The following is a 23,719-nucleotide window of genomic DNA, read 5'->3' as shown; positions in this document are numbered from 1 at the left end:
GCACACAGCAGGGGGAAACACACACGGACGATCAGATCCAGCACAAAGGCTAGCAGAAAAATCAGTACACTATATTGGAAAATTGGCAACCATTGATACTATTTTGCACAAGTGATGGTCCCTACTTGCACACAGCAGGAGAAAAACACATGAACCACCACATCCACCACAAGGCTGGCAGATTAGATAGACTATATTGGAAACTGACACGCATTGATGCTAAATTGCACAAACAAGAGTCCCTTGTTGCACACAGCAGGAGGGAAACAACAAGCCAACTAAGCAGGGCAACTAGCGCAAAAGTGTATAAGATATGAGCAACCAACTAGTAAACGTGATCCAGCCAACTAAGCATGCAACTTGTGCAACTGAACACCGTGTAAACAACCAACTAGTACAAACAGTAAGCGAACTGAGCAAGCCAACTGGTGCAACTGCAGAGCATATGGACAACCAAGTACTATATGGATGCAGCCAACTGGGGAGAATTTTGTGCAACTAACCACCTAAATCTCTGTACAACAACTTCAAATCAGCTAATGCATTGCACACAGCATTGCGCACATCTAATACAACTTGGAGAAGGACTTGGAATCATGAACAGATTTCAAACCCCTGCCAATTAAACTGGAACTAAACAGCCAATCACCCTAAAATCGCGCAACAGGCGCCGTGGACGTGCATCCCCTGCTACCTATCGACTACCCCGTGCCCTGGCCAACTACACCTTGGCCTGGCTAGCCACCCCGTGCCCTGAACAACCCCACTAGATGCGTCCTTGTAGATACCGACAACCGTTGGGTGCGTGCTACCAGAGAGGAGAAAGGAACTCAACATGACCAAAATCGAGCATAAGCGATGGTAGTTCGCGCCGTTCCCGAACCCTAGAGAGCATTCCCCTCACATATCGCGCGCATCCGCGCTCCGCGAGACAGGGAGAGGGAGAGAAAGCATGGAGAAGTCGCAGGCGAGCATACCTCCGACGCCGAGGAGCAGCAGTGATCCCCCGCGCGGAGAACCACCCGCAAGCCGCCACCGTCCTGAGCAGTCCGCCGCGACTCCCCCGTATCACGCCCGTTCGGTTGAGAGCCTGGCGAGGACGAAGACGAAGATGGAATGGGGAGATAGCACCGCTGCGGGCGAGGGATTTCAGGCACAGATTTCAAAACCGCCACCCACGACCCCCACTACTCCCTCTTCTATCGCTTACAGGTGGACCTCCCCCACGTCCGAATGGGGACAAAACTGCCCCACGACCGCGGGCGGGGCCAATCAGACCAGGTGGCACTTGGCGGACGGGGGCGCGATCCGTGGCGCGATCGTGCGGCCGGGACACGGCCGCACGGTTCTGTTAGATGGTGCGCGTGCACTTTTTAGTTTTTAGGGGGAAGCTTTATGTGCTCAGCGAGCTCACTACAAACCTCTTTGCCGTCGAGATAACAGATGACGACGACCGTGGGATAATTGTTTCTCGTTCGAGCGTTGTGCAGCCGAGCTGCCTGAGGTCAAGGACAGCTACAAGCAGAGGTGGAACTTGGTAGAATGGCATGGGAAATTGTTGCTCATCGCCAGATACTTAGGTGGCAGTGTGAGCTGTGTTAGGTAATCCAAACAAAACCTAGTTTTGTTTTGGTAGTTTTATTACTAGGAAGTGGTCACGTATGTGGTGATAGTTGTGTTTGAGTCAGTGTACTATTAGTAAAGGGTGATCAACGTTGCCGGTAATTAGATTAGGAAAATCACAAGTAATAATCCGGCTGGGCAGTGCTAGTTGGAGTCTAGGTCGGTTTTAGGCGTCCAGAGTTGGCACGAGTAGGATTAGAACCTTTTGTGCTCGTCAGCTGTGTATATATACACAGGGTGTTGCGTGAGTTTTGTTGTAACACCGAGAAAAACGAAGAGAGAAAACAGAAAATAAATAAGGAGAAAAGAGGGCACCACAAGAGCCCTTGGCTCTCAGTTTTCTTGTGTGCGCGTGTTCATGATTTGATGTGATCGATCCTATGGACGAATTTTCAACAATTGGTATTTAGAGCAAGGTTCAAGTGAAGTTGCGCTTGCCCAGGGGTGGCGACCCGACTAGCGCCTCGGGGCGGGCCATATAGTTGTTCGGTGGTGCAACGACGAGGAGAAGCGGGCAATCTAGTCGCTGGGTGGTGCAGCGACATGGGTGGTCGAGCGGTTGTCGTTCGGCGGAGAGGCGACAAGAAGGCGGTGAGGTTCTGTCACGAGCGTGGCAACGGGTAGAACGATCTGGAGGAGGGCGTCAGGGATGTCGTCGGCAAGGCGTTGGTGATCGTTGATGGTTATGGAGGTGCCGAAATTGCGACACTGAGGAAATCATCGAGATCATCATTGGAGGGTGCAAGGTGGAGATGGCGAAGTTGCGAGCCGTCATCAAGGTGTGCACATGAGTTCTTGTAAGGTGCGTCCAAGATCTCAGGTGTGTGAGTCTTCTGCTGCAGTTGAGATGCGTCACTGGCAGAGGAGAATTGCGAGCAAGAGCGGGCGGAAAAAGGAATTCGTGCCTTGTGTTTCGGTTCGTGGTCGTGGAGTTCCGGCGAGTTCATATATGGTGGAGATGAGTTGCACGTATATGACGAGTTGTGTTGCCACTGGACAGGGGATGTCGTTCGATAAGATGTGGCATCGGCGACAATGACAAGATGTGAAGGTGTGACGGGTGAAGAGATGTGCCTCCCCGTGTATGAGCAACCGACGAGAAAATGAAGATCAACGTGAAGAGGACGCGCACCAGTTAAGTCGAGTTCCTGCATGAGGCTATGCATTTAGTCGGCATGTAGCACGCTAAGATGTGTCGGCGTGGCTGGTAGTCCAAAAAAATCGTTGGTTCTAGTCTACAAGTCGGCATGAAAAGAATGATGATGAAGATGTGACCATCATTGCGAGAAGTGGTCTGGTATGTCGCGTCACTGGAGACAACTGGCGTAACAAGATGAACAGGTGGTCGTCTGTGTGTCTTGTTGAGTAAAGAGTCATATGTTTGGATTAGGGTGTGGTTGTTAGGTAATCCAAACAAAACCTAGTTTTGTTTTGGTAGTTTTACTAGGAATTGGTCACGTATGTGGTGATAGTTGTGTTTGAGTCAGTTTACTATTAGTAAAGGGTGATCAACGTTGCCGGTAATTAGATTAGGAAAATCACAAGTAATAATCCGGCTGGGCAGTGCTAGTTGGAGTCTAGTTCGGTTTAGGCGTCCAGAGTTGGCACGAGTAGGATTAGAACCTTTTGTGCTGGTCAGCTGTGTATATATACACAGGGTGTTGCGTGAGTTTTGTTGTAATACCAAGAAAAACAAAGAGAGAAAACAGAAAATAAATAAGAAGAAAAGAGGGCACGACAAGAGTCCTTGGCTATCGGTTTTCTTTTGTGCGCGTGTTCATGATTTGATGTGATCGATTCTGTGGGCGAATTTCCAACAAGCTGGAGCAATATTTTCAAGGTTGGAGTATATATGGTGGATTTAAGCACGAACCCTCTTCAATTTACTGAGATCAACACCTTGGATGGCGACTGTATCTTCATCAGCCCGTGCAGCAGCAACTCGTTTCATGCGTCGGTGTACGACGGGGTGGAAGGCAATGTTATCTACTTCATCGATGGCTATCTCTGCCATGCTAAAAATGGTCCACTGTTTGATAAGTTCATGTACAACTTGAGAGATGCTACGTTGGCACCATTTGCTGCAGACATAACAGAGCACAACTTTCAGGCACCAGATGGCAAGCCGATGAGTCCAACATGGTTGTTTCCATCTGAATGAACTGTGGCACATCAACTCCGATGTTATAATGAATATGTAGTGTATCAGAAAGAACTGGTGCTGCTTGACATAAGGACCATGGTGTTCCTTTTCAAGAACTGGAAAAGAACAAGTGTATGTTGTCTGATTTGTAATTATTATGATGCTTGCCAACTTAAACTATTTTAGTACATCGTTTTCAAATTTCCATTTGCATTATCAGTTCATTCACATTTGTGAGAATCAGTAGTTAAGTGAGCAGTGGTTCCTCATATTAACTGGATTGTAATGGTTCTGCAATGCCTCTGTAACAGTTCCTTTTGAAATAGGCTTTCGCCCGCTTTATAAATAAAGCATTGGTCCATACAACAAGCATCCAAATCTTAAACGAAAAACGACGGCTTTATAAATAAAGCATAGGTCCATACAACAAGCATCCAAATCTTAAACGAAAAACGATGGCTTTATAAATAAAGCAGTGGTCCGTACAACAAGCATCCAAATCTCAAACGAAAAACGACGGCTGGGGCCACAACACAGAGATGCCCCAAAAAACATAAAAGAAATAGGGGGAAAAGCCACCTAGTGGCAGCCGCCAAGTGGCACTAAGATTATGAAAGCCGACGCGTTGTATCCAGAAGCACATCCACCATGAGGCCGAGGCGGTCGCGGTCACGCTGCCTCGAAAGCGGGTGCCAGTGCTGCAGAAAGGTAAGGAATTTGAAGGAGTCAGATGCCTTCCATGGGAAGACCTTCTCAATCACCATTTTATTACGAGTCGTCAAAAGAGTCCAAGACATCGCCGCAAAAACGAGCCAGAAAAGGTGGCAATGTTGCGATGGCTGAGTAGCCATATACTGGAGGAAGTACACAAGGTTCAGGGCCTCCCACTCGGGCCCCAATGCCTTGTGAATGAACGTCCACATGACCCATGTCGCCGTACAGGAGAATAGGATATGGGTTCCTCCCTCCGGTGCCGCGTAGAGGGTGCACACGCCGTTGCCTGGGCCGTGCCGCTTGAGTACCTCTGTCCCCGAGGGGAGGCGATTTCGCGATAGCTGTCATACGAATATCTTAATCTTCAGGGGGACAGGAGCCTTCCACAATGGAGTTAACCATGGTATGGCAGGCGACCGGCATAGAGCATGGTACACCGAGCTCACCGAAAATTCCAACATCGGGGCGAGCCACCATGACACAATGCCCCGATAATCCGGCAGCTCGTGTGGTAACACAGCCCGTAATCTAGACCAATCGTTACTCTCTGCTTGCCCAAAGGTGCAGCGGAATCGAACATTCTACTGTCCATCACGTAACATGGAAGAAACAAGTGCGGAGGGGTCCGCACAGATCGAAAACAGACTAGGGAATTTTTGGTGTAGCGGCTCGGAACCCAGCCAGGGATAAAACAAGAATTGGGTCCCGTGCACATTCCCTATGGAGAAGGAAATGCTCGTGTTAGTACACTGAAATTAATTTAGGTTTACATTGTTATTGAAGTTTGCACGATTTCTGTGATATCACAATTTTTATGACTCGTTGTTCTTGGGTCCAAACTTTATGATCCTTATTTTTTTGTTTGTCAATTAGTTGTTCTGAGCACCCGTGTCCATTTCAATTCTATTTCTCCACATAGGGTTCTTTGGCGGATGAAAAAATAATCTAAAACACATGAAAATTGGTTTAATAAAATTCTGTTTTACATTCGTAATGATGGATTATCCCCCACCCTTACCTCGTCCCCGGCATGTCTCTTCCGATTTGAGTATCATTGACCTTAATGCCCCACTCCTCACGCTGGCTATGGGGGAGGCTGTGTGAGCCACCTGCTTGGGGGTCCAAAGGTTGTCTCCCATCATCTCCTTCTGGCTATCAGTTTCCCTCGGCGTTCTAAGTTCCATGAAATTTATGCCATATTATCCTAACAATTGATAGTCGACGCCATCAGTAATCCTCGTCTAGGAGGGTTGTCCAGAGGTTGATTCTCCACTCGAAGATGGGGGTTCCACCGCCATCAACGCTTTCCCTCTCATCTTCATCATGTTTCTCCCATCCATATGCAAGTAATCTATTGTAGGCAGGATGGGAATTTGACGATGCCAATCATATAATAGTGCTACGATTACAGGGTTTTGATAACTAGGGTGATGATTGGTCTTGATCTACCAACCGGGACCAATAGGCATCCATGCGTCAGCATTTCTGTGGCTGGGGTTTTTGTTTTTTTTTGAAGGGGGGGGGTTGCGGGTTTTGGGGGGTTAATTTAGGTGTTTCATATATTGTGTTAGCTAGCTATAATTAATAGAGAGAAGTGTCCTCTCTTATGTCCGTGCTTGGTCGACGCTACGTACTATACATACGTATAGAGAGGACTAGACACGCTGGCTAGCTAGTAAGCAAACGAAGGAAACAGAAGATCGTCATGAACATATATGCATACAGAGAGAAGTGATATCGACCACCTCTCCTTCTCCGAGAGATTGGTCGAACAACAAGTTCTCGTATATCTATCTGACACTACCGGCTACATATATACAATAATTATCACCAGCTCCCCCCGTTGCAGCATCACCGTATTCAGGGGGCACATAGTTGTCATCGTACTCTTCTTCTTCGCCGTCTTCCATCATAACCCCTATTTCTCCGTGCCTCGTCCAAACATTATAGTGTGGCATGAAACCCTTGTAAAGCAGGTGGGAGTGAAGGATTTTCCGGTTAGAGTAAGACCTCGTATTCCCACATTCAGTGCATGGACAACACATAAAACCATTCTGCTTGTTTGCCTCAGCCGCATCGAGAAACTCATGCACGCCCTTAATGTACTCGCAGGTGTGTCTGTCACCGTACATCCATTGCCGATTTATCTGCGTGCATTATATATAATTAAGTGTCCAAATTAATAGAAGTTCATCATCACATTAAAACCAAAGTGCATACATAGTTCTCATCTAACAACATATAACTTTCCAGAGCATCTAATTAATTAAACCATACATTGAAACTATGTAAAACATTTCAATGCGAAAACAAATGCGATCATAATCGCAACCAAGGTAACAATTGATCCAACGGCATAATGATACCAAGCCTCGGTATGAATGGCATATTTTCTAATCTTTCTAATCTTCAAGCGCATTGCATCCATCTTGATCTTGTGATCATCGACGACATCCGCAACATGCAACTCCAATATCATCTTCTCCTCCTCAATTTTTTTTATTTTTTCCTTCAACAAATTGTTTTCTTCTTCAACTAAATTTAACCTCTCGACAATAGGGTCGGTTGGCATTTCTGATTCACGTACATCCTAGATAAATAAAATCTATGTCACGTTGGTCGACATAATTTTCATAAACAATAAATGAACCAATAGTTATAAAGATAATATACATACCAAATCCGAATCATAGACAGAACGAGGGCCGACGGGGGGATACCAAAACCATCGCACTATATAAGATGCAATAATAAATGTAAGAAAATGATACAAGTATCTATCTAAACATACAAGTAAGAATATTTTTCCTTTCAGAAAGAAGATAAGAACAAGAGGCTCACCACGGTGGTGTCGGTGATGAGATCGGCGCGGGTGATCGACGGCGGTGAAGACGGGGACGGGGCGTGACGGGCCGCTAAATCTAGACAAATCTCGAGGAAAATGAAGCTTGGAGGTCGAGCTTCGAGAGGAGAAAGCTTAAGTAGTGTGGCTCGGGCATTCCATCGAACACCTCATGTGCATAGGAGGTGAGCTAGAGCACCACAGAGCCCTCTCCCCCTCGGCCAGAAAAAACAGAGCACTGAGCTCTGCTCTTGCGCGAGGGGGTATATATAGGCACCTCATTGGTCCCGGTTGATGACATGAACCGGGACTAAAGGGAAGCCTTTGGTCCCGGTTCAAGCCACCAACCGGGACCAATGATGGTGGGCCAGGAGCGAGGCCCATTGGTCCCGGTTCGTCCCACCAACCGGGACCAAAAGGTCCAGACGAACCGGGACCAATGGCCCACGTGGCCCGGCCGCCCCCCTGGGCTCACCAACCGGGACCAATGCCCACATTGGTCCCGGTTCTAGACTGAACCGAGACTAATGGGCTGAGCCGGCCTGGACCATAGCCCTGTTTTCTACTAGTGACTGTTGCTACAACTTTGTTATGCTTAATGTCTATTACTAGGGCCCAAGTAATATGGTATCATATCTTAACCATATAAGTTTTCATGATGCCAATGTGTCTGGATTGTACCTACAAGTGGTATGTACCTATTATAGTCTCAAAAGTGACCCTGAGGGTGACATACCGGGATATCTCAATGGGTAGTGTTGTGATTTGATGTTTCCATGTATTCACGAAGTGTTAATATGTTGGTACGGTTGTCTCGCAAAATGACACCTTAATTAGCCTTTGTTTAAACTATAACCACGACATGGGAGGGTAGGACTATAGATGCTGGGCAAACTCTTGTTCTTATAAATAAGCAAGTTCAACTACATACAAAATACATGCCTACAAAAGTAGGAGAACATGAGGTTGGTTTTAATGCTTTGTTATATGCACTATGATATGATTGATGATGTCTATGTAACTCCCAATATCCATTCGCGGGCGTATGTTTTCCATAAATGTTTGATGTCTTTAAATACTTGTTAGTTGGCTTTCCCATTGAAAGAATTGAAAACCATGACATGAGCTTAGAGAGGCGACCACATCGCACTATGTCGGCTCGAATTACATGATTTATATAATGTTAACAGTTGGAGAAACGGATCAGCAAAACCAATCTTTGCCCATGGATTTTTTTTAAGAAAAGTTTCTTGGCACTTTATTTGAAAACAAACAGGCAAAGCTACATCTTTGAGCGCATGCGATAACAGGAAAGTTGGCGGGTCATTGTCCCTTACGTACCTATGGAATATTTGAATGTGTCACGTTTGTCAACTTTGTTACGTATTACCTACAGCCGCGTTTTTAGAACGACTAAGACACATGTGTGCGTAAGGGATAATTAAGCAGGGTGCTTCTTCCTCATTAGAAAAAGCACGCGGAGCTTGCTATATAGACAAGGATCAGCGGCGACTTTAAAGGCCATGTTTATGCTGGGAGGTAATGAAATAAAACTTTTGTAGTTATTGAACTGCGGTCATTTGACGTATTTTTTGTTGTTGTCCACTTTCTAACCATGATTCGTTGATTTTTTCAACTATATTGAATTAAAACTTCAGCACAGCTGTGACACCGAATCACCACTGGCATTGAGCAACGTCACTGGTAAAATCGTCTTGTATCGAACTTGTTTTTCCGCTCTTCTGCTTTGCAGCTTCTTAGAAACTTGCTTTGTTGCGACATTAAGGGCCTTATTCTAAGGGCGGGCAATCGCCTTCTATCTAAAAACATGACCACAACACACTATGTCGGCTTGAATTACCGGATTTATACAATTTTAACAGCTGGAGAAGCGAATCAGCAAAACCAATCTTTGCCCATGGAATATTTTTTTTGGAGAAAAATTCTCTTGGCACTTTATTTGAACCTAAATTCTAAAAAGCGCGTGCGCACTATCCGGAGAAGACGAGCGGCCGACTCGTGGCCGTCCGATCTCGCTCGTATCATCGTGCGCGTGGGCCAGGTGCCACCTAGTCGGGGCGCTCCCACGTACAGTCTGGACACGGCTGACGTTTAGTGTAAGGCGAAATAGACCACTCGCCTCCGCTTTCATCGCTATCCACTCGCATCCGCACCCCGCTCGCATTTGTTGCCGCCTCCGCCAGTCCGCCCCAACTTGCGCCAGCCGCCGTTGTCGACCGACCTCGCCTCGGCTGAAGCGACCCACCGCGGCTGCGGCAGCTCGCCTGCCACGCCTCCACGCCGTCATGTCCCGTCCGCCATCTTGCCTTCTCTTCTGCATCGAGCCGTCGGTCCTCTGCGCACGACCTCCACCATGGATCATCTGCCACCATAGCCGAAGTCGGGCGAAGGAATCCTTAGGCGTTAGCGCGCCCCGGGGATTCGCTGCTCGTCACCAGCGCAAGTAAGGTCCTACCTATGAATTTGCTTATGCCCTCGCTTCTAGTGTATCTCCTATCTCTTCCCTAGCATAGATCCCGCCTAGGAGCGGCTCGTATTGCTCGTATTCGTCGGACGAGGGAGGCGTACTCAACTTGGAGAGGTCGCAACGGCGGGGGACGAATTTGCTGGGCAGCCCATAGCGGTGGTTAATCACATCTGCTTCACACAGTTACGGCTATGGTGACGTTCACGTCATGTCGTGCCACTTTTCGAACTAGGGAGGCGTGGGGATACAGCGAGATTTGAGTTTCAACCAGAGCGAGTAGATGATGGGATAGTGTAGGTTGCGTACATCTCTTTTGCATCCTGGTTCCCCCATGTTTTTATTGATTTTTCTAGTAAGTTGCAAACGGAGCAAGGACTAGTTGGCTAGCTAGTTGTAAAAGTTGCACAGGGATGCAAACATAGTTGGATTACGGCACGAATGACTATTTGGAGTGTATTTTTCAATTTCATTTTCATGTTGCACACGCTCATACGTCAATTGGCTGCATCTTGCACGCTCTACATTTAGTTGGCAGGACATTGTTCATTTTTCATTTCAGGAATTCCTGTTTGGTCAGGGGGAGTCGATGGTGCATGTTCTAGTGGGATACGAGTTTCATGGCGAGTTGCCTCTGTATCACACAGATTCGACAAGGGATTCCGGCGTGGTGCCCCGAGCCAAATCGTCTAATCTCAGTGTGGTGATTTATTGATTTCTTTTTGCAGCGATTTGAGTTGGTATAGAAGAAAGTACATAAGAGTACCGAGAGGATACTTTCGATGCTTTTACTCAACCCTCTCAAAATGCATCTGTGCGGTTTATCTCTTTTCTCTTAAGTTGCGTGCATATAAGTAACCAGTTGGCTAGTTTGTTGTAACAGTTGCACAGGAATGCAAATGTAGTTGGATCATACATATACGTATCTTAGTCGGCTAGCCAACTTATGAAGTTGCACAGTGAGGGCTAAGCAGTTGCGTAGTCGATGATATTCAAATGGATACACTACGTAAATCATGTTCAAACAGTTTGTGTGTGTGTGTGTGTGTGTGTGTGTGTGTGGTTTTTTGGTTGCACATTCATGTGTGCCCTGTTTTCAAGGGTATGCTTGAGGAGTTTGCAGATCTAAGAAGTTCATATCCTAGTTGGCTTTGCCACACTTACGCAGTTTCATAGGGAAGGGCTATCTAGATGCATGGTTGATGGCTAGTTTAGTGTTGGCTCTAGTGCCTACATCATCTTCAGGCAGTGTGTATGCTGAATTTCTTGGTTGCACACTAATGTCTGCCCAGTTGGCCATACATGGCATCAAGTCGCACACATTTTTGTTTTGTTTTGTAGGTGTGCTTTGAAAAATCCGCATGAGTTGCTTACATCATGGCACTTTTTTTTATATCAATTGTTCTTGCTCTTTTTTTTATTTTATACATTTGGTTGCTTCGATTAATTTGTTTGTTTGATTTCTTTTTTTAACAGACCAAAAATGGTTGTAGAAGGAGATGCGGCTCCTAGTGAAGGAGAGGGATGTTTGCTTTTTCGTCGTTTTTCATTTATCCTTGTAGTATTTTTTTTCAATTATAATAACTATTTTTTTGGGGTTTTCCACCCATGTTCTGTATTTTGTTTGTTCTATACAGGGGTCTGCAAACCGTTCTTCTCGGCAGTGTTCGAAACGGCCCGCCGACCGGCAGTCTCGTCGTGCTGATATCAACGAAGAGGCAGAGGATGATGAGGTAAGTATCGAGCAAGCAGTGTGGGTGCATTCCCCTTTCCTGCATACACAGACAAGTAACTTTTTACATGCATCCTCTAGGTTGGTGACCAATTCCGCATTGTGAAACGGTGGAAATGGAAGGCGACCGTGCATGTGGGAGTTGTATATGGAGATGGCACATCGTTTGCACCAGCTGTTGAGGTAACATGAAATAGCATTAGGCATTTTTTTATATTTTTTTTCTACACAAAGAAGCCTGGGATGTGATTTTTTATACGGTTGCACAAGAACCAACTAGGTGTTGACATCCCGAACTTTTATAGTTTCACAAGAAGTAATTAAGAGTTGGTATCCTCAACTTTTCAAATTATTGCACAACGGATCATACGAATTGACATCCTCAACTTTCATAGTTGCACCAGAACCATTTGGGAGTTGGCAGTCCAGCTTTTTATAGTCCCACAATAATATCACTGAGTTGGCATCCTCAACTATTTTAGTTGCACAAGAAACAATCAGAAGTTGGCTTCCCCAACTTTTCTTAATAGTTACACAACAATGCCACATGAGTTGGCATCTTCAACTTTTTTAGGGAGGCATCTCAACTTCGTTACTTGCACAAGAAGCATTCAATAGTTGGCATCCTCATGTATTCACATGCTTCTAATTTGCTAGGTTTGCAGATGCACTAGAATGTAGTTGCACTACTTATTTGGAAGATTGTAATATTTTAGAATTCACTATTTTTCCATTTCTTGTGTTCATACATGTTAAATTCATCATGTTCCTCAGTTCAAAATTAATTACATAGTTGAACACACATGCAATATGAATTGCATGCATGAGTACTTGCAGTCGCACAAAATAGATGATGTAGTTGCACAACAGCCGGTATAAGTATTTTTTTGGAATTTTGCATATTGAATTTTAGCCAAACCAAAATGAATCTGAAATTATACGACTTGGCATCTTCAACTTTTTATGAGTTGAAGATGCCAACTACTGAAATTCAAACCCCACAAGTAGATGGATATAGCAGTGCTGTCAGTTGCACACTTGTGTTGGTTAAGTTGCACCGATACAACCCAGAGTTGGTTCATTTTTTAAGGCTTCATTTTTGCATAATGTAGGTTTTACAGGTTATGGGGATGGAGGAGATGTTATAGAGCACACAATTTTCAGCAACGAAGTCACATATACTACTGTGTGGAAAGATCAAAGAAAAAAACACTTGCAAACCAGATTCTTGTTTGGTAGTTTTATCTTTCCATAGTAGCTACAACACTTCTTTTGCTACATGGACATTTGTTGTTCTGTATTATGTGTGAATAAAACTCTCTATCTGCTCTCTCCTATATGTTTGCACATTTTCTGTGTTTTGTTGCACACATGTTGTAAAAGTTGGCTTGACCCTTAATGTAGTTGCACGAAAATCAGTTAAAATAGCACAAGTACCAGATCTCCCCGTTTTGATATGTGCTTATGCTATCTTCAACAACTATGGAGAAGTTATTTTTGCGAAGAGAAATTTGGTAAGGGGGAAATGGAAAGGCAAGGAGGAAGGACCTGAATAGGAGGAGAGAAGGATCACCTCTTTTTTCACCCTTGATGGTGACTATTGCCTGGTATGTTCTGATGTATCATCCCTCTCTCTTCTTTTTTGCACCAAATTGTTCCAGATCCGCTGTTATTTAACTTTGATTCATCTGCCATGGCAGCTCTGGCAATGGAGATCTAGACCTGGGAACCCCTTTGTTTCATGGGTAAGAAGGTGGGAGCAGGTAGGTGCGTGGGGAAAAAGTTGATGGCCAGAGGGCCGTGAGAGCTTCCGGAGGGGAGGGAAGGGCACGTGATGGTCCGGCGACCACATCCAATGCCTGATTTGTTGGGTTTGATGCGCCTTTGTTGCTACTGGGGGAGGGCTTTTTTTTCTGGGATCGGGGACAGGATCTTTCCTTTTTTGGCGGCCGCTGGGGAACGCTAGGGAGCAGCCGGCCGCTCCCTAGACGCGTCCTTATTTGAAAACATGCAAGGTTGCATCTTTGAGTACATGCGATAACAGGAAAGTTGGCGGGTCATTATCCCTTACGTACCCATGGACTATTTGAATATGTCACGCTTGTCAACTTAGTTACGTATTACCTACTGCCGCGTTTGTAGAATGATTGAGACGCATGTTGGACGATCAAGACGCATGTGCAAAGTCGTGGAAAGCTAGTTTGAAAGTCGATCAGGTCATTGCACCAGAGAGCACATATTTAACTAATATCTATATCCGGTTTGGTACTAATAGCCGCCAGGACTTGATCAAAGCATAGTGCTTCTTCCTCATTACGAAAAGCAAGGAGATTCCTATATAGACAAAAGGATTAGTCTTTGTTCCTCACGCGTGTGTGTCGCTGTCACCTAACTAACAACGCTGAAACATTCCCTTTGCAATGAGAAACAAGACAAGCAAACAAATTGGTTTGAACTGTTCTTGCACCCCCATGGTTATTGCTCCTGGCTGCTATATAAACATACAAACCACACGAGGGAACACAAACACAACAACATAGCACTCTTCTCCAAGCAAGATATGGATTCCAGAACAGCATTCTGCGGCACTCTCCTACTGCTGGTAATACTGCTGCCTGTTTCAGCTAACGCGTCGAGTAAAGTAAGATACAAACCCGAGTCCTTTCTCAATTTGCTTTCTTTCCTGATATCTGTTTTTTGTTGAGAACTTATGCGACAAAATGAATTTCAGCTCTACATCGTGTATATGGGGGAGAAGAGGCATGATGACCCATCCATGGTCACCGCGTCTCACCGTGACATGCTAACCTCTGTTTTTGGGAGGTACTGTAACTAGCTACAAATTCATTTTGTTCAAAACAAAAACAATGAGGAGTTCATGTTGCATCGTCAACGTATTAGTCATGATTTGCTCACCCTCATTTTACTTGACAACAGCAAGGATGAAGCCTTGAGGTCGATAGTTTACAGTTACAAGCATGGATTTTCTGGTTTTGCGGCGATGCTCACCGAGTCTCAGGCTGAGACAATCGCAAGTAAGTGACTGTCAGTCCTATAGGCTCCTGGCTATCATCGTATCTACTTGCATGACCGACAAGAACTAATCAACATATTTTGGATGTAGAATTCCCAGAAGTTGTCACTGTGAAGCCTAACATTTATCACGAAACGCACACAACTCGGAGCTGGGACTTTCTTGGCCTTGACCATAACCAACCAGGACAACAACCGGGCCTACTCAGAAAAGCAAAGTATGGTGAAGATGTCATCGTGGGTGTGATCGATACAGGTTTGCAGTCCGACCCCTCAAGCTTAAATCCTGAATATGAGAAATTTCGATACCGAATCAATTGATTCCCATGCTTATTTATAGGCATATGGCCTGAATCACGAAGCTTTGATGACAATGGGTATGGCCCTGTGCCGGCACGGTGGAAAGGGAAATGCCAGACTGGTCAGGATTTCAACGCCACAAGTTGCAACAAAAAGATCATCGGTGCGCGGTGGTATGGGCGTGGAATCAGTGACGAGGTGCTAAACAGAAACTATAAGTCGCCTAGGGACATTGAAGGCCATGGCACACACGTCGCGTCGACCATCGCCGGCAGGGAAGTGCAGGGTGTGAGCTACGGAGGCCTAGGCATGGGCGTGGCACGCGGCGGGGCGCCACGTGCGCGGCTCAGTATCTACAAGGTGTGTTGGTTGGGTGGGAGTTGCCCTGAAGCAGCGGTCCTCGCGGCTATCGATGATGCTATGCATGACGGTGTGGACGTCTTGTCGCTCTCGATTGCTGGGGCTGGTCATGAGTTTCCTGGGACGCTGCATGCTGTGCAAAGAGGGATCTCTATCGTGTTCGCGGGAGGGAATGATGGCCCTGTGCCACAAACAGTGGCTAATGCCCTGTCGTGGGTTACGACGGTGGCCGCTAGCACGATTGTCTTTCCTGACCTTGATATCGCTCGGAAACAATGAAAAGCTTGTGGTACGTGCATGCTACAAACAAACATTCTCCAAGTATTTATTTGGTGTGAGGAAATAATAGATCCGGGGCTATAAAATTGGTTTTATAGTTTTTGACAAATTAACTTGATTCGTCTCAGAGCGTGGAAACAAACAATAAGTACATTTAGCTCGTCCCTGTAGCCAGCTTTCCCTGATTCCTTTAGTTACTTATTAATGCGTGCTTGATTCAAAATACAGGGGCAATCTCTTCACAACAATGCATCTGTGATCAGGGGCGACTTTAAAGACCTTGTTTATGCCGGGAGGTAATGAAATAAAACTTCTGTAGTTATGCATCTGTAATCACTTGACGCATTTGTTGTAGTTGTCCACTTCTGTAACCACGATTCAGTCTTTTATCAACTATACTGAATTACAACTTCTGCGCAGCTGTGACACGGAGTCGTCACTGGCATTGAGCAACGTCACCGGTAAAATCGTCCTATGCTATCAACCCGTGGCGGCGAGAAGCATGCCGCCTCGACAAGCACTTCCCATAGCCATCAATCTCACCACCATGGCTGGCGCCAAGGGCCTCATATTTGCACAGTACACTACTAACCTCCTCGACTTCCTGCCTTTGTGTAGGGGCGTTATGCCCTGTGTAGTGGTGGATTTTGAGATCGCACAACGAATTGCGTCCTATTGGAGTTGGGTCAAAGGGTGAGTGCATGTCGTGTTGTCTGAAACAGACTTGAATGCATTTTCTTCTTCTCCGGAAACTCATGCCAGTCATGTGTCATGGTAGGAATGCGGTGGTGAAGGTGTCACCTGCCATGACCGTTGTCGGAAAAGGGGTGTTGTCGCCGAGGGTCGCCTCATTCTCGTCGAGAGGTCCAAGCATGTTGTTCCCTAGCATACTCAAGGTATATATCATTCTCAATTTCTTAACTTGAGACAATTGTTGCCATTGTCTTGTTTGTTACCTAGCCTTCCTAATTTTTCTTAACTTACGACTTCTTAACTAATTCTCAATACACATGTTTGAACAGCCCGACATTGCTGCACCTGGCGTCAGCATCTTGGCAGCGGACCGCGACTCCTACGTGTTCAAATCCGGGACATCTATGGCGTGCCCGCATGTCTCCGCTGTGACCGCACTGCTCAAGTCGGTTCACCCTGGCTGGTCACCTGCCATGATCAAGTCTGCCATCGTCACCACAGGTGTGAACATTGAAATACAAAAAATACATGAAAACAATTCGTCAAAATATAAAACTGATTTGATTGTTTCTTGTCTTGGTTGCAGCATCTGTGACTGATCGTTTTGGCATGCCAATCCAAGCAGAAGCGGTCCCAAGGAAACTAGCCGACCCCTTCGACTTTGGTGGTGGACACATAGACCCAGATAGAGCTGTTGACCCTGGCTTGGTTTATGACGTGGATGCAAGAGAGTACAACAAGTTTTTGAACTGCACTCTTGGATATTTAGATGGTTGTGAGTCCTACTACCTCAATCTCAACCTCCCGTCAATTGTCGTGCCGGACCTCAAGGACCATGTCATGCTTCGGCGCACAGTGACTAACGTTGGGCCAGCGGAAGCAACATATCATTTAGTGGTTGAAGCTCCAGCAGGGATAGATGTGTCGGTAGAACCATCTGTGATTACTTTCACCAAAGGAAGCAGTAGAAGCGCAACATTTATGGTGACATTCACCACAAGGCAGAGAGTGCAAGGAGGATACACTTTTGGGAGCTTGACATGGTCAGACGGAAGTACCCACTCAGTTCGAATTCCGGTTGCTGTACGGACTGTGATACAAGACTTTGTTGCGGATACCGCTTAAACTCGTATCTTGTTATTGTAAACCTTCTTTGTGTATTCATGTAGGCCGCATACAAAAATGTAGGAGAAACACTCCGTATTGAATTTATACATCATAAAAAAATGTTAAATAGAAATAGTATGATTCTTCTTCGCAAAAGTTTGGTTTCTTCACAAACTTGTTCAAAAATTGCAGTTAATAAGAAATATCGGATCATATATATCATTGACATGAGCTAGAGTAAGGGACAACCATGGATGTAAAGCTCACAAACCTTTCTTTCTTGATGAAAACTTTGTTGAGCTGAAAGTGAAAGGAAATCAACACAACTGAATTTTCTTTGCCGGGAAAATATCACTGAATTCATAGATGGCTGCTAATGTCTAAAATGCTCGTGTAGTACACTGAAATTAACTTATGTTTATATTATTATAATATTTTGCACAATTTCCTTTGTACTATCGTGATCATTATTCATCGGTATTGGCGTCCAGACTTGAAGATCCTTATTTTTGCAGTTGCTCATTCCATTGTCCCGACCACCCATGTCCTTTGATTCTACTCCTCAAGACATGGTTCTTAGCCAGGTAAAAATAAATAAACACATGACAATCTTATATCTTATATTTACTAATTGGAGGCACCAATCAAGGCTCCATGTTAATCCTTAATAACTAAGCTAATTAACCGCACGATCTCCATATTACCTATCTGCAGCCGTAGGATGAAGTACTTGCAGAGTCCAGGCCCTATGTCCCACCTCCCACGTGCACAAGTTAGCAAACTCTTCATGGGCCTTGGAAAAAAAATTCTTCCACAGCCTGCCAAAAAACATCTAACGCAGTACGTGACTCTACCCGATCCCAGCCCATCGATTCCCGTCGGCTGGAGATCCCTAGCATCACGTCTCATATAATTCTCAAAAAAAATCACGTCTCCTCATATTCTTCCGTCATCTAAACTTTCATGTTCTAATCCATATGAAAATCTAACCGGCCTCTACCCGATCCTCTCCAGCCGTTGAATCTCCGCTGAGGAGAAGGTCCTTTCTATCTCAGTTTCCATGTCCGAACCACACTGGAAGAGCAATCCATTATGGGCGATGGAGTAGAGAAGGATGTGCACTGCCGGGACTTTCAATCAGATCAGTCAACCGCCGCTGTTGGAAAGCATGCAGAGTTTGTTGGACTTGGTCGCCCATCAGTCATATCCCCACGAAACTATGATGAAGGCAAGTAACCCATCATCCCTAATTGCTGAGAAATCATATTAATTCTGAATACCTGATGAAGAAAATTTGCTATCTTAGATGTCCATCTATCTGTACTACTGATGGTTGATTTCCAAAAGAGGGAATAATAACGTAGAAGTCATGGTTTGTGGAATCTTGAAGTATACCATGCCAACTAGGCTACTGTGACATAGCCCTGATTCAACAAATATGCAGTATTTAATTCGTTTCAAGGGGGATTTATGGTGATCTTCATAGAGGTTCCTGCAAGCTTGAGGTTCATCGATGTGCTTGCTCTCGGAAAAGGAGGTTTGGTTTATCCTTGTGCTGAAGCCTGAAGGTTATAATTATCTGTACTTTTTACACAGTTGTTCAACTACAATATGATAGTTAAGTGCTGATGCTTTCTTTCAGCTTCTCATGGCTCTATGTTTGGCGAACGTACATGTCCAAGTGTTCTTTAGGGGCAGACTGCATTTCCTCCAGCGGCACCCTAAAGTCCAACAGCAACTACAGGAACTAAGCAAACACCAGCAGAAACCTTACAAATTTTTCCGTATTTCCACGAATCAACTAATTCACCAAGTGTCATCAATCATAGGTCAACAAGTCCATGGGGCAACAATGTCTCACGTTCAACTTGATGGATGGACGCTGGCTAAAATTGGTGTTCTGCCAACATACGACCCAGCAGAAAAGAAGAATTACCAATGCACCAGAAAAGAGATCAAAGAAGTGCCTGCACACGGCGAGTTAGATTCAGGTCAGTTTACTTCGTCCATCCCCCAGTATTGCTCCAGTGCTTCTCATTGAATCGTATATTTTGTTTTTATATGGATGCAACCAATCTGATTGCAGAAGCTGCTCGATTGGTGGGTTCCAAAAAATACAGTACTATTGACTTGCGTTTTACTGTCGGATAAGGCCAGATTTGGCTAAGAGGTTTACTCCTCATGATGCTGCTTGCATCGCCATTCTGTGCATGCAGTAGGACTGAATTAAAAGCTAACACAAAGTTGCTCGGATGCGGAATTTGTTTGCTCCTACTATATTTGGTGACTACCTAGAGAATTAGATAGGCGTAATAGCTCAGTTTACTTCGTCCATCCCTCAGTATTGCTCCGGTGCTTCTCAGTGAATCGTATATTTTGTTTTTATATGGATGCAAGCAATCTGACTGCAGAATCTGCTCGATTGGTGTGTTCCAAAAAATACAGTACTATTGACTTGTGTTTTACTGTCGGATAAGGCCAGATTTGGCTAAGAGGTTTACTCCTCATGATGCTGCTTGCATTGCCATTCTATGCATGCAGTAGGACTAAATTAAAAGCTAACACAAAGTTGCTCGGATGCGGAATTTTTTTGCTCCTACTATATTTGGTGACTACCTAGGGAATTAAATAGGTGTAATAGCTGATTTATAGAATTTAATCCTAACTTTTAAATAGCTGCCTAAATATCCCCCCGTGCCTCAATAGCTTATTTGAATAATTTCAACCCTTACTACTGTGCCTTAATGCCTATTTGAATATTTTCAATCTTACTTTTCAATAGCTATCCAATAATCCTACGCTGCCTTGAAAGCTTATTTGAATAGTTTTAATCCTTACATTGCCATGGCCGTCCAAATAATCTATCATGTTGTTTTGGATGTTTGTTGGACACTTGGACCGTGAGTTCTTATGTTCTCGGCGCAGATGTACTAAAGTTTGTGTTATATTTACCATGTAGACCGTAAATAAGATTTGTAACATAGACGATAATAAGAGAGCTGTGGGGTACACCTTGGTTTTTCTTTTCAAGAATACTTTATATATTCCCCCTTCTCCAAGAACAGACTGAGGTTTGCACTATGCTTCGAGGTCGCTTATGACACTCCCCAGGGGTGAAAAGCAATGTTTGAAACCTATTGTGGAAGGTCCTACAACTTTCAAATTGTTATTGTCCTCTACTATTTATTGGAATTCAATTCGTAATACATTATTGATGTGAACGTACAAGCTATACTGATTGAACTGTATGCTCTATGTTATACTATTTTTTGAAATATAAGGTTATTTATTAGAAAGATTTCAGTTTCTCTTACATCATTATGTTCGAGTTTTTGCATATTCTTAAGTAAGACTAACTGATAGAAACGATTGTCTCCATATTCAGTGCAGTTGCTCATTGTCGTGTAGTTGCTAAGATGTTTATAATTTTTCTCTCAAGTTATTTCTATCTAGCACCAACTAATCAAAAACTAATTACACAACTACACAAGATACTACAGAAGAATTATGCCATCAAATAAAGGTAACTTCGAAATTTCAAGTACTATTAAGATTTATATCGAAAATATACCCATTGATCGGATGAATATGAATATTGCCTTTTCTTCAACGTAAGAGTTTTAAACAAACATGATCAGAAATAAAGAAATAATGCGCCAATCCAGCAAACTATTAAACAAAATGTTTAGGTCCATATGGTGGCACAAAATCACAATATAACAGAATTTCTTATATAACCCCTCGCACACTTATTCCAATATATAGCTATTAATTTTTGGGATGTTTGATATGAGGTAAAGAATGATAAAGAGTCACAAATGCACATGCATGCAATAGCACATACATATTCAATAATTCAGTCAACTGAATTGGTCTGTGTGAAAGTCCACACTTCTACGTCGAATGTCCATCATATACACACTAAGAAATCGCAAATTCAGTACAAGCAGGTGCAATAAAGCTCCCCAATTAATCTAAACACATCATATCTTTGCTTAATAATCAAATATCATGATAGTGATTAAGTGCTGCTCACATTTCAATTATACTAAAGTTCTTGCCTGCTCACAGTGATAAAAATGCTTAAAACTCCAAGCCATCTGAATGTATTATGCATGGGTTACATTTGTAGTTAGAACTTTCTCATGAAACCGATAAGAAGAGATATGAGGTTGCTATTTGAAAGGTATTTCTAGATTACATATCACAAGCGTGTCAATAGTAATCAACCCTCTTATCCAAACCTAACTTAAGAAATATTTCCATCTTACGACAATCCAGAGAAAACTATACATGGTGATGCACAATTATCTTCCCAAACAAATCTTTATTTCACGACATTCAAATAACAGAAGGATTCATTGACAAAAAGTATCATGTAAAGCCTTCAATAATAAATTGTTTTCTTTCAATATTTACTGGCCCATGCAGCCGCACGGGTTGATAACTAGTTATGATAATACATTTATGTTTCCACTCATTTTCTACTGATGGATTATCCACCACAATCACCCCCGTCCCCTGAGGTCTCTTCCGATTTTAGTATCATTGACGTTGATGTTCCATTTGGCAGCATAAATGCATATAGCAATTTGGGAGTATTGAAAGTTTTTCCCGCAACTGGCATGAGCATTGACTTCTCATAAAGAAAAGAATGTACAAATTGGCATGCTTGTGAAAGAAAAGAAAAAAGACATGCCAGAACCCACAAAAACACCCTACCTCATCAGCAGTTGAATTATGCTCCACACATTAGAAACTGCTCCTATCAGTTAGGATTTGGCTCACGAATTAACAACTGCCAAAGTTCGACACGACTGCCCTGAAAACAACCCATCGGGCCTCAATGGATCAAATTTGGCAATTAAGGCGAGGTCGCTAAGCCCAGAGTGACAACTGCATGATAAGGTCAGGCGTGTCGATTTGCGGGCCACCTTTCTCCAGAAAGGAAGTTGAAACTTCCGGCCAGGGCCGACCCTGGGCCAGGGCAGCAGGGGCGACGGCCCGGGGCCCAGCCAAACTAGGGGCCCCGACCTGTGCTGCAGTGTGTATAGTAGATGGGACGGGTCTAGCAGGTGGCCGTTGGCCCGCTAGCGCTCCGCGGTGGCCGGCCAAAAAATGAAATATTTTCTCTCCCTAATCCATATTAGGCAAAGTGAACAGGTATGGACATGTGTGAACAAGATAAATAATTGCAAAGTATCCACGTGAATATACATGAACCCACTTAATTCGTGTTTTTAAATTTTTTAAAAACCATAACTTTCAAGCAGCGCATCGAAATTAAGATCCGTTTTCACTATTGGAACCTCGCGCCGTGCTCTTCGAAACTAAATCCAGCATGGGTATGTTTCAACAAAAAAATTGTGCAATTTTGTCTATGTTTTGTGTAACTGGCTAGTCGTCGATGTGCAACTACCTGATAGAAATGTGCAACTTTTCTCCTACACTGTAGACATGCAATTTTCCTTTATGGTACCTCCACCCCCAAACTACCTCCTTCCAGTGAGATGTGCAACCTCGTCTGTTGCCCAGGCCAACTTCATAGTAGATGATGTGCAACTTTCCCCCGCCCGTGGATGTGCTTCAATGTTTGCTGCATCGGCCAACATACTAACAGTGGATGTGCAACTTTGGATACTACAACGGCCAACTATCTAACAATGATGTGCAACTTTCTCTCGTACCCCCATGGATGTGTAGTTTCCCTGCTATCACCCGGCCCAAACCACCCCTACTAGTGAGATTTATAACTTTAGCACTCTATTTATATGCAACTTTTCATTACCCTCATGAATGTCAATTTTTCACCATTCAACTGTCTCTGCCTATGAGATGTGCAATTTCGTATGTTGCCCTGGCCAACCACCTAGTAGACTATGTGCAACTCTGTTTGTTGCCCCCGCCAACTGAAAGTACATGTCCACAAATAGGGAGGGGAAGGAGTTGCACATTGACTAATAGACAGTTGGATTGAACAATAGACCAAGTTGCACATATTGCTTGCAGGGGTAGGGGGTAGGGTGTGCCATCCGTAAAAAAAACTACACATCCACATGTAGGGAGGAGGGTTGCACATCAACTACTCCCTCCGGTCCTTTTTACTCTGCATATTAGGTTTCTCCGAAGTCAAACTCTTCAAAGTTTGACCAAGTTTGTACACGGAAATATTAACATTCACATAACAACACCAATGTTATTAGATCCATCTTCAAATATATTTTCATATTGCATTTATTAGGTATTATATATGTTAATAGTTTCTATTACAAATTTGGTCAAACTTAGCAACGTTTGACTTTAGAAAAATCTAATATGCAGAGTAAAAAGGACCGGAGGGAGTACTGGGTAATTGGTCGAGACGGTAGACTAGTTGCACATCAATGTTGCCATGGTTGCTAGATAGCA

The 23,719-nt window shown here is 44.1% G+C and overlaps 1 pseudogene; it reads left to right on the top strand.

The window, feature by feature from the left end:
• The window catches only part of LOC119333140, a 31,240-nt pseudogene extending 13,911 nt beyond the window's left edge, over positions 1 to 17,329 (top strand).
• Positions 17,330 to 23,719: the final 6,390 nt, after the last annotated feature.

Source organism: Triticum dicoccoides, chromosome 7A, assembly GCF_002162155.2.
Source record: "Triticum dicoccoides isolate Atlit2015 ecotype Zavitan chromosome 7A, WEW_v2.0, whole genome shotgun sequence".
NCBI lineage: Eukaryota > Viridiplantae > Streptophyta > Magnoliopsida > Poales > Poaceae > Triticum > Triticum dicoccoides.
This window is presented reverse-complemented; position numbering and strand designations above follow the sequence as displayed.